This window comes from Diabrotica virgifera, chromosome 7, assembly GCF_917563875.1.
Source record: "Diabrotica virgifera virgifera chromosome 7, PGI_DIABVI_V3a".
In the NCBI taxonomy this organism is placed as follows: domain Eukaryota; kingdom Metazoa; phylum Arthropoda; class Insecta; order Coleoptera; family Chrysomelidae; genus Diabrotica; species Diabrotica virgifera.
This window is the reverse complement of record NC_065449.1, coordinates 183,577,257-183,597,518: the sequence shown is the minus strand read 5'-3', so window position 1 is coordinate 183,597,518 and position 20,262 is coordinate 183,577,257. Positions and strand designations below refer to the sequence as shown.

The 20,262-nt window shown below is 33.4% G+C and overlaps 1 protein-coding gene across 3 annotated transcripts in view; it reads right to left on the bottom strand.

Moving 5' to 3' along the window:
* Positions 1–20,262, bottom strand: part of LOC114326819 (uncharacterized) — a 672,802-nt gene that overhangs the window by 306,267 nt on the left and 346,273 nt on the right. The gene's annotated exons all lie outside the window — the stretch shown is intronic.

Below are 20,262 nucleotides of genomic sequence, written 5' to 3'. Positions count from 1 at the left end.
CGTTCGTTGCAATTCGGGACTGCACGCTGGGGTTTGTTTTGGTTGGATCGGGGAGAGCAGCATATGTGCCTCCTGATGAGAGACTAATAAGTTTCGAAACCGGTAGAGGTGCTTGCGGCACTCTCTGATTGGACTGGAATATGGTTCGGCTGTATTTTCGTTTTGCAACGAAATTGAAAATGGTTATTCATTTTTGATTTACATTTACTCTGTGTGGAGTATGAAGGGAACCAGTCTCGTTGGAACTTTACCGCGCTGAGCAGATGTGACGTGAATTGTAAATTGTAGAATTCCCTCATCTTCCTTAGTCTCAGCATCCGTATGGCTTGCAAATTGTAGAAGCCTCGGAGGTGTAACCAGAGAAGGTTCCCATTGTTTTCATTCTGGTGGGATATGTTGTATGCCATTAGAGTGAAAACTTAGTCTTTTGCTAGCAGTTGCCGCTAGGGCATCTATGCCATTTCGTTCGTTGCAATTCGGGACTGCACGCTGGGGTTTGTTTTGGTTGGATCGGGGAGAGCAGCATATGTGCCTCCTGATGAGAGACTAATAAGTTTCGAAACCGGTAGAGGTGCTTGCGGCACTCTCTGATTGGACTGGAATATGGTTCGGCTGTATTTTCGTTTTGCAACGAAATTGAAAATGGTTATTCATTTTTGATTTACATTTACTCTGTGTGGAGTATGAAGGGAACCAGTCTCGTTGGAACTTTACCGCGCTGAGCAGATGTGACGTGAATTGTAAATTGTAGAATTCCCTCATCTTCCTTAGTCTCAGCATCCGTATGGCTTGCAAATTGTAGAAGCCTCGGAGGTGTAACCAGAGAAGGTTCCCATTGTTTTCATTCTGGTGGGATATGTTGTATGCCATTAGAGTGAAAACTTAGTCTTTTGCTAGCAGTTGCCGCTAGGGCATCTATGCCATTTCGTTCGTTGCAATTCGGGACTGCACGCTGGGGTTTGTTTTGGTTGGATCGGGGAGAGCAGCATATGTGCCTCCTGATGAGAGACTAATAAGTTTCGAAACCGGTAGAGGTGCTTGCGGCACTCTCTGATTGGACTGGAATATGGTTCGGCTGTATTTTCGTTTTGCAACGAAATTGAAAATGGTTATTCATTTTTGATTTACATTTACTCTGTGTGGAGTATGAAGGGAACCAGTCTCGTTGGAACTTTACCGCGCTGAGCAGATGTGACGTGAATTGTAAATTGTAGAATTCCCTCATCTTCCTTAGTCTCAGCATCCGTATGGCTTGCAAATTGTAGAAGCCTCGGAGGTGTAACCAGAGAAGGTTCCCATTGTTTTCATTCTGGTGGGATATGTTGTATGCCATTAGAGTGAAAACTTAGTCTTTTGCTAGCAGTTGCCGCTAGGGCATCTATGCCATTTCGTTCGTTGCAATTCGGGACTGCACGCTGGGGTTTGTTTTGGTTGGATCGGGGAGAGCAGCATATGTGCCTCCTGATGAGAGACTAATAAGTTTCGAAACCGGTAGAGGTGCTTGCGGCACTCTCTGATTGGACTGGAATATGGTTCGGCTGTATTTTCGTTTTGCAACGAAATTGAAAATGGTTATTCATTTTTGATTTACATTTACTCTGTGTGGAGTATGAAGGGAACCAGTCTCGTTGGAACTTTACCGCGCTGAGCAGATGTGACGTGAATTGTAAATTGTAGAATTCCCTCATCTTCCTTAGTCTCAGCATCCGTATGGCTTGCAAATTGTAGAAGCCTCGGAGGTGTAACCAGAGAAGGTTCCCATTGTTTTCATTCTGGTGGGATATGTTGTATGCCATTAGAGTGAAAACTTAGTCTTTTGCTAGCAGTTGCCGCTAGGGCATCTATGCCATTTCGTTCGTTGCAATTCGGGACTGCACGCTGGGGTTTGTTTTGGTTGGATCGGGGAGAGCAGCATATGTGCCTCCTGATGAGAGACTAATAAGTTTCGAAACCGGTAGAGGTGCTTGCGGCACTCTCTGATTGGACTGGAATATGGTTCGGCTGTATTTTCGTTTTGCAACGAAATTGAAAATGGTTATTCATTTTTGATTTACATTTACTCTGTGTGGAGTATGAAGGGAACCAGTCTCGTTGGAACTTTACCGCGCTGAGCAGATGTGACGTGAATTGTAAATTGTAGAATTCCCTCATCTTCCTTAGTCTCAGCATCCGTATGGCTTGCAAATTGTAGAAGCCTCGGAGGTGTAACCAGAGAAGGTTCCCATTGTTTTCATTCTGGTGGGATATGTTGTATGCCATTAGAGTGAAAACTTAGTCTTTTGCTAGCAGTTGCCGCTAGGGCATCTATGCCATTTCGTTCGTTGCAATTCGGGACTGCACGCTGGGGTTTGTTTTGGTTGGATCGGGGAGAGCAGCATATGTGCCTCCTGATGAGAGACTAATAAGTTTCGAAACCGGTAGAGGTGCTTGCGGCACTCTCTGATTGGACTGGAATATGGTTCGGCTGTATTTTCGTTTTGCAACGAAATTGAAAATGGTTATTCATTTTTGATTTACATTTACTCTGTGTGGAGTATGAAGGGAACCAGTCTCGTTGGAACTTTACCGCGCTGAGCAGATGTGACGTGAATTGTAAATTGTAGAATTCCCTCATCTTCCTTAGTCTCAGCATCCGTATGGCTTGCAAATTGTAGAAGCCTCGGAGGTGTAACCAGAGAAGGTTCCCATTGTTTTCATTCTGGTGGGATATGTTGTATGCCATTAGAGTGAAAACTTAGTCTTTTGCTAGCAGTTGCCGCTAGGGCATCTATGCCATTTCGTTCGTTGCAATTCGGGACTGCACGCTGGGGTTTGTTTTGGTTGGATCGGGGAGAGCAGCATATGTGCCTCCTGATGAGAGACTAATAAGTTTCGAAACCGGTAGAGGTGCTTGCGGCACTCTCTGATTGGACTGGAATATGGTTCGGCTGTATTTTCGTTTTGCAACGAAATTGAAAATGGTTATTCATTTTTGAAAACCTACTTCATTCGACGTCTCTTGCACTGGTTGCTAAATCCTTATTGGTTATTTGATAATTATAAAATGTTTAATAAGAATAAAATTGTAAAATAAAACAGTTGTAACATCCATAATTTAGTTTCTATGCTATAGTTAAATATAATAATTGTCTTATAGGTTATATATTTGTCTAAAGTTTAACCACGGATGTAAACAGAATATAACGTTACTCAGAATGCGGTAGTCCACGGATGTAAACAGAATATAACGTTACTCAGAATGAGGTAGTCAACTGTGCAGAAAAGAACTTTGCGGCACAGAAACGTCACTTTGCGGCACAGAAACGTCACTTTTCTGCACACTAATGTCAAATATCTTATACTGTGAGAAAATATCAAGTTTGCTAACATAAAACCGTGCAGAAAAGTGCACTTTGAATAGTGGTTGTAGAAAAAAAAATTTTAAGGCACTGCAGTTCGTATTGACCGTATAGGCTATTTTGATGTAATGTCAAAAAATATAAAAATGGAATGTCAGTTAAGTTCAAGTAAAAGTTTTTGTAGATATTGCCATGTAATTACGTTAATATTGTATGATATGCATGTTAAAAAGTCCATTTTTAAGGCCCTCATGTGAATTGCAGAACTCGCTATCGCTCATTCTGCAAACTTTCACATGCGTGCCTTAAACGTGTACTTTTAACACTTATATCACAAATAACTCATGATATAAGTGTTAAAAGTACACGTTTAAGGCACGCATGTGAAAGTTTGCAGAATTAGCCAAAGCGAGTTCTGCAATTCACATGAGTGCCTTAAAAATGTACTTTTTAACACGCATATCATACAATATTTTTTCTACAAACGTAATTACAGGACAATATCTACAAAAACTTTTACTTGAACTTGACTGACATTCCAATTTTATATTTTTTTGACATTACATCAAAATTGCATACACGGTCAATACGAACTGCAGTGCCTTAAAATTTTTTTAAAGCACTAGTGCATTTAAGTAACATTTTTAACGCTCGTATGGAGTGCTAAAAATTGCATTTTTAACACGGTTGTAGAAAAAAGGTTTTAAGGGATTTCACAGATCAAACATAACAAAAAACAGACTTTTTGCTAAATTTTGTAGACTTAACATAGTTTTCATCGAAACAGTTACCGAAAAAATACTTATTCTAGACTAGACTTACTAGTAACAGATTTATTGAAGTAAAACAGCACTATTTAAAAAATTGGATTAAAAACATTTCTATATTAATCGGAATAACTAAGATTAGAGTCTAACTAGAGTACGAGGACTGGCCAAGTACCTAAGAGGTGGAGGCCATGAAACTTAAAGAAGAAGAAGTCTAACTAGATAAAACTATAGTAAGTCAAACAGTTGAACTCAAACTTGGAATACTTTTAGCTGTTTCTTGCAACGAAGGCTACAGTAACTCAACTTACTATAGTTTTCGCTTGCAGGAGTATGGGTCAGTAAACTTACTATAGACATGCAAATGCTTTACTGGTTGCCTTAAAATTCATAGGTACCTGATTTACCATACTTTTCCACCAAATAAAGCTTAAAAAGAATAATAATATGTAGGGGTGAGTTGGACAAAACCGGGTACCACTCCAAAAACCGTCTGTATCTTTTGCTATGTGAGAGTAGCAAATGTTTGCTGCAGATTGGAATATTCTCAAATGACTTAAGTTTGATATGCCAATGCCAATTTTTAAGAATATTCTTAGATTTTTAATTTTTTTATTTTTATGAAAATATTGCACAATACCCTGTTGCGTCCAACCGGTAATATAAAACCGGGTAGTAACTTACTTACCATGTAAAAAGACTAATGGGCAGAAAATAAAATATCTATTAAAAGTATGTGAACAAAAATCGAAAATATATGAACAGAAGTCACAAATAAAAACTTCATCTACATCATCATAGGCACTACAGGCGTCATAAGACCATTTGGTGCCAGACACACATTTTATCCAGCCTTCCTTCGTATTATAATTTGAAAATAGTTAATTGCAATATAGACACGCATCGTCATGTCATTATTATCTTCTTCCTCCAAATTCTCAAAAATTTTGTTTTTGGTGCAACCATGTTTTTTCTTTTTTTTTTTTTGTACAGTTCATTTAGTTTTAATTTTTTTACGACTGAAGATTTGTTTTAATTTTTCCTACTAGATTTCTTACTATTTTCTTTAACAGAAGGAGCCACACGTTGTAGTTAACTAAAAGAAAAAAACACTGCAGAAACTGGAAGTAACAACAGGTCTGATAAAATCGGGTACCCGGTTTTGTCGATTTTCGGACTACACGGTTTTGTCAAACTCGTAAACAAGACATTAAATGTTATTTAAATTTTTAAGTTATGACATAATATTCAAAATTTTTGGCAAAATTGAAGGTAATATACTAGGTTATATGTATTACATTTTGAAATGGCCATTAGGTATTCATTCGAGGAGAAAATAGCTATAAACTTACCTTAAAAATCGAGTTTCCTGCATCAAAAAACAGGTGAGGTCTTACTGCTCCGGCACAGATTAGTCAAATGAGGTAGAAGTGAATACACACGGCTGTTGGTGGTAAAGGGACACTAATTTTAACATTGTCTAATAGATAGCTGCAGACAGTTAGAAGAATTAGGGGGTACCCGGTTTTATCAACCTACCCGGTTTTGTCCAACTCTCCCCTACCATAATAATAAGTCAAACGTATTAGTATAATATAATATGTATGGATTCCTGTCGAAGTCGATATGATCAACCAAAAAAGAAGATGTATTTGGTGATTTTTCGAGTGACTTTCTTGGGTGCGAATCTGTCTTTTTAGTTTACTCCTCTTGGTTTAAAAACAAACAGTAGGGAGGAATCATACCAGGGATATTTTTATTTTCATCGACTAAAGGCAAGCGTCCACAGATCCGCATCGTACGCATCGGACGCATCGTACGCAACGGATTTTAGTTTGCCTTGTACAAAAACTTATGTAACTGCGTCCACTGATCCGCATCGTACGGGTCGCATCATCGGTAATGCCGAAGGGTTGCTTCGAGAGGCAACTTTTGCGATGCGTACCGATGAATCATTCGAAATGCCGACCAGTGGACGCACCCCACGCACTCTGTTCGGAATTTCGCTTGGCCCAGTGGGAGCTAATCTACGGCTAATTTGCATTTGATGATGATCTTCTTCGTAATGAAACAAGTAAACTCAGTTTTAACTTTTATTTTATTCTGTGGCTTGGTTCTAAAAGGGCCAATGTAAAATTTTTGTTTTTTTGTACAGCTTTATTTTGAATTTAATATTGACCAAACAAAATGCAAAAAATTGAAATTGGCCATTTTAGCACCAAGTCACATAATGTGGCTTAATGTTAAAAGGGCCAGTGTCAATTTTTTGCATTTTGTTTGGTCAATATTAAATTCAAAAAAAGCTGTACAAAAAAAACAAAAATTTGACATTAGCCCTTTTAGAACCAAGCCACAGATATATAGGTATATTCAGGTGCAAATATTACAGCCCATAATAAGTTGATTATGGGGATTAAATTATCATAAATATTACTCATTTTAAAACTATTACTCATTCAAAGTGTGGTACAAGTACAGTTTTGCCAAACTGTTTAAAACATAGAAAGTATTTTACCTATTTCAGAAAGGCAACTTTCTGAAGAAAAAGAATAAGAGGCAAAACAATTTTAAAAACACTATGTTTAGGTTTAACTAATGGTACCACAATAATAGTTTAATTGGAACGTACACAAACAGTTGGGGGGTTTAAAGGAACAAAACTCGCATTAAACTTTTATGTAAATATATTAAAAAAGAAGCCGCATCTCGATAAAAACTCGCTTATCGAAAAAATACTAAGAGGCAAAAAAGTTTTAAAAACGTTATGTTTAACTACTGGTATCACAATAATGAATTAATTGGAAGGTACACAAAAGTATGGGGGGTTTAAGGGATCAAACCCCCCATAACCTTTTTATGGGGTGGACAAATTTCACTATAATTTTGTTTTAAGATGATCCTGCCATAAGAATGATACATGTCCATTTTAGATAAAAAATCTTTAATAGTTTTCCATATATTGAAAAAAATCGATTTTCAATTTTGTAACTTCAAAGGGCTGTAACTTTTTTATGAGCACATTTGTACTAGGTTGGTTAGGTTCAATCGAACTATTTTTGACTCCAGAATGTGTGGTATAATTTATGACCAATCTTTTCGGGACACCCTGTATAATGTAAGTCTTACTCTTGATCTATATTAGACTTTTCACGTTGTGTTAGTGAAAAATAATAAGCCATATTGTTTAATGTATTAATGATTTGTTAGTTTTTTCACAAGAGCAGACGATTAAGTGATTTGGATATAGGTCAGTAATCAGAGGTGTAACCAGGATTATCCTAGGGTGGGGGGGTTACGTCTACTTGAAGGTCTCTGGGGGGTATGGAATAATAATGCTGTTAAGCGTATAGAGCTCAAAGTGAAATACGGCAATAAGGTGTCATTTTCTCAACTCAAAAAGTTTTAGCGAAAATATAGCTCATAAAAAAGTGAAAAAAATGGTGTACGTATAAAGTGTGTAGACCCGTAGAAGTAGAGTTGTACCTCATGCAAGTGAGGTTCTTATTTGTCATATTCCAAATCGAATATTTGTAACTTAAACTTAAGAATATCTTCTAAGTTAGGTGCATGGATATAACCATAATCGGAACTGTCTCTAGAAGAAGATGGATCACTTTTTAAACAGTAAGGAAAACTGGTAAGTTTAATTTTTCCCTTTCATTTTCATCCCATAACTAAATTCCAAAGTGGTATTAAAATTCTAATTATTGTTATTTTTTTAAATTTTTGTTAGGTCAAGTAGTAAAAAGTACTTTATTGAACAGCATTGTATAAAACTAATTCATAAACGTAATTTAAAAAATTAAATTCAGTCCAAATAGCTCTGCCGAACAGTGTAAACGGTTCAAAAAAGAAGGAAGGCGCGTTTAAATTTCAACATTCCTCTGTATACAGTTAATCATCTCACATTTTTGAAAAACATCTTAATAAATCCTTATTGGAGGAGACTACATTGAGAAAACAAACTAAGGGAAAATGCTATATAGAATGTATTTCACAAATTAAGCGGGAGTTAGAAGGCAATTTCTTGTAACGTATCGTGAATTAAACGGCAGGTGTACGCGGCAGCGTGGCTTAAAATTAAAAGTATGACAATAGTGCTTTGTTTGGCAGAACCTATATTAATTTTCCTCGAAGTTTCAACAATTTGTCATCTAGTTTTTAAAAGTATTTTTGAAGTTTTATTTCTGTAGGCGCGATTGAGAGAGAATTTTTGTTATTCTGCGCGCAAGCGCACACGTAAAGTATGGAGTTCGTTGCTAAATGTTTTAAGTTATGTATTAGTGTAGGAAACAAAGGTTGAACCTTGCAAAATGGACACAAGTCCGGTTTTATTTTTTTTTTCTGGTATATCAAGGGGTGCTTATTATAAGACTAACTTTTTCTGAAAAGTTTCGCCCCGGAACCCCCCTTTTCACCCCTTTAAAGGGGGTAATTTGTGGTTTTTGCGGAACGTAGCCCTTCCTGTACCTTTTACAAAAAATTTCTTTTATAGAAATATGAAGAAGACTATATTTTCTACGATTTGTTTCCAACCGCATATGTCTATTATCCACCGTTTATCAAGGGTGGCGCCCCAAACTTGACAAGTTTTAAAAAAAGATGTTTTAAAAAAATATATATTTTTCCCTAACTGTAACGGAAATTAAGAAGAAATCCCACCGCAATTATTCACAAATAATTGATTGATTTTTTTGTATAGGTTTCACTTAAGGGTTTTTGCTGATTTTTTAATTACAGGGTGTTACATTTTAAAAAACCCCTCTTTATACCATCTGAACTGTTTATGCTAGAGTAAAAAGATTTTCAGCGATTACCCATGTACTGGTGCTATTTACAAATTTGTATAATGCACCCCCATTTTTCCCCAGAACCACCCAAAAAAAAAGAAAAATTAATAAATAAAGTGATTTTCTTGGAATCCTTCACACACAATGCCCTTTATTAATATGCTTCATACATCATTTTGTGCACGTTATTATTACCCATACATGGACATCAAAAGCGATTTCCTAGTGCAACCTCTGTAGCCAAAAAAAATAAATAAAATGGGGGGTTGAAATTTTTTTTTTGTTTTTTGCCTTTTGATCCATATGGGCATATGCTTCATCAATAGTGCTTTTCAAAAATATATATGGTTATTGCAACCTCCCTGCGGAAACCACCCCTATCCTTGAAAATATACTGCAGAAACTACCCCTATCCCTTGGCGAGCATGTTTTTACGATTTTCTCATTACCTATGCATTATTTTTAAACAAAACTTATACAATGTTAAAGACCACTATTTACTCTAAAAATTAGGTCCTATACATTTTTTTCGTATAAGCAACCGTTACGGCACAGTGGCGCCGTAAACCTCATATATGCTTTGGCGGGCTCCAGTTTTTGTTTTTTTTTTCGTCATCTGTTCGTTTTATTGATAAAGTACTTATGTAAAATAAAACAACACAGTGTAACCTACAAATTATGACTTATCCACATCTTACAATCTTTGCGCCCCAAAGCCACAGTGGTGGCCCAAAATCAATTTTTGCATATTTTCGCAACCTACACGCATTTTATTGCATTAATGCTACCTTAATAGCACAATATTCACCCCTAAGTGGTCGCTAAGCAGTGGCGGATCCAGGGAGGGAAGCTGGGGGTGATCACCCCCCACCCTCTCAAACCAAGTGATATTATATTTAAAGATTATAAAAATATTCATTTATTTTTATAGAAATTTAACCAATTGGCACCCCCCTCTTAACGATGCTGGATCCGCCACTGTCGCTAAAGAATAAAAAGTACGCCATTTTTATAAAAATAATAATATAATATAAGTATTTCTATAAAAATAAATGAATATTTTTATAATCTTTAAATATAATATCACTTGGTTTGAGAGGGGGGGGTGATCACCCCCATCACCCCTTCCTGGATACTCCAGTACTTAGCGACCACTTAAGGGTGAATATTGTGCTATTAAGGTAGCATTAATGCAATAAAATACGTGTAGGTGGCGAAAATATGCAAAAATTGATTTTGGGCCACCACTGTGGCTTTGGGGCGCAAAGACCGTAAAATGTGCATAGGTCATAATTTGTAGGTTACACTGTGTTGTTTTATTTTACATAAGTACTTTATCAATAAAACAAACAGATGACGAAAAAGAAAACAAAAACTGGAGCCTGCCAAAGCATATATGAGGTTTACGGCGCCACTGTGCCGCAACGGTTGCTTATACGAAAAAAATGAATAGGACCTAATTTTTAGAGTAAATAGTGGTCTTTATTCTTGTAAAACTTTTGTTTAAAAGGAATGCATAGGTAATGAGAAAATCGTAAAAACATCCTCGCCAAGGGATAGGGGTAGTTTTTGCAGTATATTTTCAAGGATAGGGGTGGTTTCCGCAGGGATGTTGCAATAACCATATATATTTTTGAAAATCACTATTGATGAAGCATATGCCCATATGGATCAAAAAGCAAAAAACAAAAAAAATTTCAACCCCCATTTTATTTATTTTTTTTTTGGCTGCAGGGGTTGCAGTAGGAAATCGGTTTTTGGTGTCCATGCATGGGTAATAATAACGTGCACAAAATGATATATGAAGCATATTAATAAAGGGATTCATATTAATAATAGTGTGCGAAGGATTCCAAGAAAATCACTTTATTTATTAATTCTTCTTTTTTTTTGGGGTGGTTCCGGGGAAAAAATGGGGGTGCATTATACAAATTTGTAAATAGCACCAGTATATGGGTAATCGTTGAAAGTCTTTAAACTCTAGCATAAACGGTTCAGATGGTATAAAAAGGGGTTTTTTAAAATATAACACCCTGTAATTAAAAAAGGGCAATTACCCTTAAGTGAAACCTATACCAAAAAGTCAATCAATTATTTGCGAATAATTGCGGTTAGATTTCTTCTTAATTTCCGTTACAGTTAGGGAAAAATATATTTTTTTTAAAACATCTTTTTTAAAAACTTGTCAAATTTGGGGCGCTACCCCCGCTAAACGGTGGATGATAGACATATGCTGTTGAAAGCAAATCGTAGAAAATATAGTCCTCTTTATATTTCTATAAAAGAAATTTTTTGTAAAAGGTACAGGAAGGGCTACGTTCCGCAAAAACCACAAATTACCCCCTTTAAAGGGGTGAAAAGGGGGATTCCGGGGCGAAATTTTTTCAGAAAAAGTTAGTCCTATAATAAGCACCCCTTAATACACCAGAAAAAAAATTAAACCGGACTTGTGTCCATTTTGCATGGTTCAACCTCTGTTTCCTACACTATATGTATTCGTCCAAAAAAGGTGTGGAAAGAATATATTAGTGTTTTAGTAAATATATTTATTATAATTTTTGTACTTTTGGATTTCTCTACCTCGGGAATAACCCAATAAGTAATAATATTTAAAGTATTTTTATACTTCACTTGGTCTATTTGACACTATGTCTGAGAAATCTTGTAGTCCACACACGCACAAACAAAAGGAGTGTAGGTCAGAGGTAGATCGTTCGACTGGAGATCAAGAGGTCCCCGGTTTAAATCTGGGTGTTTTCTATTTATTTTTTAATTTTTGGTATTGTTTTTATAAAAATTTTTGGAAAGTATTAAGTAAAAATTAGTTTAATCATTAAATAAAATATAAATAAACTGTTCGAAAGTATATTTATTTCGTTGAAATCATATAATAGAAGTATAACTTCTTACGTGCGTACAAAGTACACACACATTCTTTTTTTATTTTACTAACAGACTTAGGATATATATTTTATGATCATTTTTGTAGTTTCCAAATTTTTTCGCCTTTAAAAATAAAGTAGTATCGCTACCATCGTCATAGCTAAAAGAATTGTGTCTTGAGACCATGCTACCTCTATTCAAAATTGGAATTTCGTCTCTCATTTTCCATATAACTAATCATTCTTGCATTTAAAGTATCCTATTTATCATTCTTTACTAACTAGCTTAGTTGACTTCCTGAATTTCTATTTCGTGTAATTAATTCTTCCTTAAAAGTATCACCATATTCTTGGATTTTATAGTTATGCTACACAAATTGCTTGATTATTTGAATTTCTCTATAATTTAGATCAGTTTATTATTGGAAAATGAAATCGAATTCCTTAAACTTAAATCAGAATTAATAAAATTAGCCCGTAAAAAAACACGTATTATGTTATTATAATAATATTTTACACATTATGAACAATTTTACACCCCATTTTTTCCTTTAGATACGCTCGTGCTAATATTACTTTCCTACTTTCGACTATAATAGAAATTATTTGTTTTTTATATTGAAATGAAATCACAAGTGATAATGTGCAGTCATGAGTTACATCAGAATCGAATATTTGTAGTAAAAACTGGAATTCCTTGAACAGACAAATACGATTGTCACAATAAATAAAATCATTTTTATTGTAATTTCTTTCGTCTAAAGTTATGAGATGTTTGGTTTATACGAGGTAAACAACTAAGTAACGTAACTAATTTTCGAATTATTTGGTGTTTTTCGATGTGTTGATGAATGATGGTAATCATATTATTGACAATAATTACTTTTGCGGCAATAGTACATTCTTTCACGGTTTTTGCTGTAAATTTTAAGGAACCGCTTGGATTGACATGAAATTTGGCATACGCATAGCTAACATGTCAAAGAAAAAAAGTGATATGGTGCCGGTGTGTGCTTCTGCCCTGGGGGTGACTTTCACCCCATCTCGGGGATGAAAATATATACGTCCAAGATAAGTCCCGAAATGAATAAACTGACTAATATTAAGCAACTTTTGTTCCATAGAGTTTTTTTCACCAAATCAATACTTTTCGAGTTATTTGCAAGTGAATATGTTCATTTTTCAACAAAATAACCACGTTTTTAGACGGTTTTTTGCAAATAACTCAAAACTTAAGCATTTTGGCGAAAAAAATATTCTTATCAAAATTATAGCTTATAAGAAAGTGAAAAAAGGTGTATACATTAGGTCTCTATACCTAGCAAAAGCAGAGTTATGGCTAATGAAAAATAGGTTCATATTCGAAAAATTCCAAATAGAATAATTTAATGAGAAATATCCAAATAATGAAGCATTCTTGGAGAAAACACATTACAACATTTTTAAAGTGTTTAAAAAAAGCTTTATTTCTGTCTTTATAAAAAAAATTGCTAGCATCAAATGTAAGCAAGTTACGCTCAAAATAAAGTTGGTCCCTTTTGTTTTGGCAAAAAAAATCAGGAAGATCACCCCCCCCCCCGCAATTAGCAACTTAAATGAAATTAATCGTTACCGCTTCACAAGTTCCTTTACTTATGTTGTGTTTATACGATCTGTAAGTTTCATCGATTCAAAGTGCTTATTTTTGAAAAAATTTGGTTTTAAAATAAAATTTTTAAAAATATTAATTTTGAAAAAAATGCTATACACAATATTACAGAAAAGCCATTAGTAACAGAAACCATGAAGAAGGTATACACAGGGTGTCCATAAAATCTATCGACAAACAAAGACAGAAGATGAGCTATGGGAGCTAAAGCTCTTTGAAGATGGCGTCTTGTAATTAGTTTTTCTTAAATACCTCCAGAACGCTTTTATAGAGAAAAACGAAAATTGGTACACATATTTATCTTCTAGAGATAAATAGATTCCATCTGTTGCGAATTTCTAGTACCGGCCATATACGTCCGTTCTGGGTACGGAAACGGTTATTTTATAGCGTAACTTTCTTTCTGCTTAACTTTTAAGCATTTTTGGTACTGGATTATTAAATTATGAAGTATTCTAGTACTAAAAGGTACTCTTAATTTAAGTCAGTAGGACGAAAATTTTCAAAAAAAAACGGTGTATTTTACCAACTTAAAGCAAGCGTAAATTTTAGTACTGAAATACCTAGTAATTTAATAATCTAGAGTCAAAAATTCTTAAAAATTAAAGACAAAATAGTTATACGATAAAATAACCGTTGACCTAGCCAAAACGGACTCATATAACCGGTACTAGAAATTCGCAATTAATGGAATCGATTCATCTCTTGAATATAAATAAACGAACCAGTTTTCGTTTTTCTAAATGGTTTTTTTTAATTTTTTTTTTTTTTGGAAGTCCAAAAAACGAAAAATTTTTAAATTGATTTTTCTAGAAAATGGTGTGTCCTACCGACTTAAAGAAAGAGTATCTTTTAGTACTAGAATACCTCACCATTTAATAATCCAGTATTAGAAATGCTTAACAGTTAAAAAAATAAAAGTTATGCGATAAAATAACCGTTGCCCTACCCAAAACGGACGCCTATGACCGGTACTATAAATTCGCAATATATGGAATCGATTTATCTCTAAAAGCGTTCAAGAGGTATTTAAGAAAAACTAATAACAAGACGCCATTTTCAAAGAGCTCTAGCTACTTTAAGAAACATGTTCGGACTAGATGATTTGGGTTAAAATGTCTTAAAATTATCCGAGGAATCTTCTGTCTTCGTTTGTTGGTAGAGTTTCTGGACACCCTGTATAAACACAATTATATTCTAGGTGATATGTTTTTCAGTTTTTTATATTATTTTTTTAGATATCTCATCTCGTAAGTATAGTCAAATTAATAAATTAAGTTAAGTGCAAATATCAAGTGAAACTAATTCCTTTTATACTTTATGCATGTTCATAAAACCCAATTGATTTTTATTGCACCCATGAAAACTATTGTTGAAATTATATTAAATATGCCTATGTCTTTATACATTTTCACATATCATTATAAACATATAATCACACGTCAAGTATGATTAGATATTTGACAATCAAATCTTAAATTAATAGGTAATAAAGATGCCGATTAGTACCAGATGGCACATACAGTATTCATATACATGTGGGTATCATTTGAATATATCTTAGATAAGAAAAAAAGGTTAAGACCTTTCATAAATTTATTCTTTCTTTAGTTTTCACTTACACTTGGTATGATGATAATATAATCTTGTATTAAAGTTTTCCCATTTTTTTGCCTTTTGCTTCTAAAGCTTGTCACGCACGGGGAGCTATACTATAATAATATTGTTTTCGCCCATTTTTGAAAAAATGTGAAAACATTGAATTATCCATTAGGCTATTGATTATATTCAAAATAAGATGGGGTTTTATTATTTCATATGGTCAATGGACATCTATATATGAAAAAACCGCGGAGTGCTACCATTTAAAGGGGTGCGTTTTTGAGAAATGGGTGAATTAGTCCCTGGGCACAGGTTACATTAGGGTGAGTTCTAGTTCTATGCACTTTTGGTACAAACATATCTACATAAAAATTGTTCCTGGTTAAATTTCCTATCTAAATATCACTTTTCAAAGTCAATGATACTTTTTTTTACAAAAATATATTTAAAAGAAGAAGCACAAAGAAACCCAAAAGAAAGAAATTTTGTTTTTTGTCCCATAACTTTTGTCCACGAGGATATCGGTATAGACATTGCTTCACAGAAAAAAAACTTACACATTTTCTCTTTAAAATGATGTTTGGTAGAGGTGATTAGGATTTACAGTTTTCGAAATATGATTTTTCAAAATTCTCCCCTCGCAGAAATTTTGGGCAATTTTCCTTGTTATTTCGCAAATATTGTTCTGTAACTTTTTTCTACGTAATTTTAGGTATATGCAATGGTACACGTAATAGGAATAGAAATCAATTACCTTTAAAATGGTCTACTGTATAACGTTGTACGACTTTTTTTAAAGAGATTATGGTTTTTCAAGTTTTTATACTTTTAACCATTTTTTAATATAATATAAAAATAAAATAATATTGTTAGATAATATATTATATATTATATAATATTATATTATATATTATATAATACCTAATATAAAAAAATATTATTTTTTACATTTTTTACGATTATTTTTGAAATTTCTCATTATAACTTTTTTTCTTTTACATTTAGGTGTATATTATATTACATAATAAAAAAAGCTTATTTTGTTTACTTTAAAATGGTGTGTTGCAAAAAATTCTAGGATTATTTTTGAATAAGATATTATTTTTCAAAATGTAATAAGTACTTGCAAGGATATTTGATTTTAGGGTTATTTTTTAAATTTCTCATTATAACTTTTTTTCTCTTGTACATGAATATACTATATATTGCTCAATAAAAGGGCTTACTTTCTGTTCTTTAAAATGGTATATCATCTATATTTAAATAATGGAAACCGAGTGATTCTTTGATATTTTTTTCCTGTACATATTATTTAAAATTATTTTTTTTTACAAAAATTACATAAACATTAGTCTTAGAAAACATCACTTTAGTTAAAATTATTTAAACGTTGATATTTAAAAAATTTTCAAAATCAAAGTCCATCTCTTCGTTAGCATTAGCTTCAATATCTTTGTCTGACACCTCAGTTATCTTAGAGTCCCTACAATTATTTAGTACCCATGCACATGCACCCTTGGCAGAATATTGAACAACTAATTCCTATCTTCCTACAACCGCAGTTTTTTGTACATCCTTTGGTATATTTACATGCTATTTTTTCAAGCAAAGCTTGTGGTGCAGGAGCTTTGACAGTAAATATTGGAATTAATCCATATTTTGAAGATTTCGTGGTAGAGTCGAGTGGATCCAAAGTATTATCTATAAAAAATAAGATTAAATTATGACACATAATCACATAAAAAAGTTATAATGAGAAATTTAAAAATAATCCTAAAATCAAAAATCGTTGCAAGTACTTATTACATTTTGAAAAAGCATATCTTATTCAAAAATACCTAGAATTTTTTATAATACACCATTTTAAAGTAAACAGAATAAGCTTTTTTTATTATATAATATATACCTAAATGTAGAAGAAAAAAGGTTATAATGGGAAATTTAAAAAATAATCGTAAAAAATATAAAAACTCGTTAAAAGTATAAAATCTTGAAAAAGATAACCTCTTTAAAAGAAGCCGTACAACATTATACAGTAGAACATTTTAAAGGTAATTGATTTCTATTGCTCTTACATGTACCATTGCATATGTCTAAAGTTACGTAGAAAAAATTACAGAACAATATTTGCGAAATAACAAGGAAAATTGCCCAAAATTGCTGTGAGTGGCGAATTTTGAAAAAACATATTTTGAAAACTGTAAATCTTAATGGCCTCTACCGAACATCATTTGAAAGAGAAGATATGTAAGTTTTTCTTCTGTGAAGCAATGTCTATACCTATATCCCCGTGGACAAAAGTTATGGGACAAAAAACAAAATTTTCTTTCTTTTGGGTTTCTTTGTGCTTTTTCTTTTGAATATATTTTTGTAACAAAAAGTATCTTTGACTTTAAAAAGTTATACTTAGATAGGAAATTTAACCAGGAACAATTTTTATGTTGACGTGTTTGTACCAAAAGTGCATAGAACTCACCCTAATGTAACCTGTGCCCAGGGACTAATTCACCCATTTCTCAAAAACGCACCCCTTTAAATGGTAGCACTCCGCGGTTTTTTCATATATAGAGATTTATTGATCATATGAAATAATAATACCCCGTTAACGTTGTAGTTCCTTTCTATAGTACATAATCAATAGCCTACATGTCCGCCTGCCGTTTGTTCGTAAACACAAGTCCTCCGTCATTATGCCAGGTAGAATGACAAATGAAGTGTCTAATGAAAGCTGGATGGTAGTACCGAAGGATGGTACTAAAGACGAGAACTGACCTGGGATTTCAGGTTTCCAGGATTTCAGAGTAGCAACCGGAGGCAGATCCGGATCTAGGAACCGCGAGACCCCGCAATGCTGGGGGACCCGAAGGGGGCCCCGATGCAAGAAACAAATAGCAAACAAAACGCTATATTCGTTTGAAAGGTTGATGAGATATTTGTTAGAAATTGAGATTTTGTTTTATGGTTTACATTGCTAATGATAATTCATAATTTCCAACGTTAATTCCAACCTATGAATAAGTATGTATATTTAAGTTTAAAAAAAATATCAGAGTCGTGTTGTCTTCATTGACAGATGAATCCTATATGACTTTGAAGAAGTTGAATCCAACAAGATGGGCTTCAAGACATGAATCAATTTCGGCAATAAAACTTGATTCTCAGATGTTATGAAAGCACTAACTAGGATTTTGCTTGAAAGCAAAAAACCGGACAAAGTTGCAGAAGCGAGCGGACTTGTAAAAGCAAGAAACTTTTGTAAATGCATTATGATGACTGCTATTCTATCTAAGATATTCATTCAATTAAATACCTCTTCTAAAATACTTCAAGGTAAAGAAACATATCTGGAAAAGGGTGTACAGACTCTAAAAAACGAGTGAAGACCGTTTAGAGAACGTTCTAGAAGACTACCCAGCTATAAGAAAAGAAGCTACTAATCTTACTTCCAAATGGCTGGTATAGTCGGTTCGCTAAACTCAGACGCAACTGGCTAGATATTTTAGTCGATATTTTTATTGTTTTTTGCCAATTTTGCAAAAATTGGCAAAATTACTAAATATTTAGTGATTATTAACTATTTAAAAATTATTTTTTGCCAATTTTGCAAAAATTGGCAAAATTACCGACTAAAATATCTAGAAAGTTGCGTCTGAGTTTAGCGAACAGACTATATAGTCGGTTCGCTAACTCAGACACAACTGGCTGGTGACTTTAGTAAGTAATGTTGCCAATTTAGCAAAATTGGCAAAAAAAATAATTACTAAATTGTTAATTAATAAATAGTTAGTAATTTTGCCAATTTTGGCAAAATTGGCAAAAAACAAAAAAAAATACCTACTAAAATCACTATCCAGTTGTGTCTGAGTTTAGCGAACCGACTATGGACCCATTGTGTCCTAGTACCCAAGAGAGCAAAGTGAAAAGGCATTTTGATGAATTGGAAGAGTACCGTAGAGTTTATAATGAAGAGACCTCTTTCAAGGTCAATATGTTCTATGCTGTTTTAGATGTGGTAAATGGTCAGATTGCACAACGGTTCAATTCTCTGCAGCACATAGTTAATACATTTTCATTCATTTTTCCTACTGTGTTTGTAAAACTGACAGAATATGAAATTATGCAAAGAGCAGAAAGTTTCAAAAGAAGTATGAAAATGCAATTGACCCTTCTCTGCCATTGGAATTAATTCCTCTTTGGTAAAAAACTGAAATAACCACCCCAAAAACAGTATATGAAATGACCTGCCTGCTAATCAGTTCGATAAACTATCTTCAAGTTATCCTGAAATACTGACTGCTCTACTGTTATTTTGAAGTTGCTTGTTTCGATTGCATCAGCTAAAAGAAAATGTTCAGTGTTAAAGCGAATTAAAGTTATTTAAGGAGTGGTATGGGTTAGGAGAGATTAATGCCCGATTTCACCAACTGTACCTAAATATTTAAGAATTACCTAAGTGGGTTTAGGTACTTCCTAACTCTAAAACGGATTTCACCATACAAGAATTGCCTTAACCGCTTAAGCATTACCTTACGTTAAGATACGGATTTCGATCTCCCTAAACTTTAGGTATTACTTATCGTTGACAGTCGGGTTATATTTTTACAATTTTGACTAATATACTTGTGACGTTTGTCAATAATTTGCTTCTTACCTTAATTTTTCTGTTATTCTGTAATATTAGGTATATTATTAGTTGTAATTTTGTGTTTTCTTTTAAATTATTAATATAATATGTGTTGGAAAATATAGAAAATCTTTTTGAGTTTTTTACAGGTCTGTTGACAAAATTATGTAGTCTACCTACTACCTAACAAACTAGTGTTGTGTTTCAAAAACCAATTCACGATATAACTAAAAGTGTGTCATTAAAAAATTAATAGTAAAAAGCAATTTTCAACATATTATATAATATTTTAAAATTATTTCAATAATGACAATTCAACTAACTTCAATTTTTCGTCAACTTTTTCTTTTCTTCCATTTCACTGTACATATACAAATAACATACAAGACTATATTTATTATATCCAAACTTAATGCACAAATAACTAACTACTAAATAAAATAACTATAACAGTACAAAACTGAATAAAACCAAATTGGCAAACAAACAATAATGACAAATAATCGAAAAAGTAAGGAAATGTCATCTTATTCTTCTTTTTTTTTATTAAAAATAGTTCAAACGTACCCTAGGTAATACCTAGGAAAGCATTTCCTAGATAAGCAGTTCTT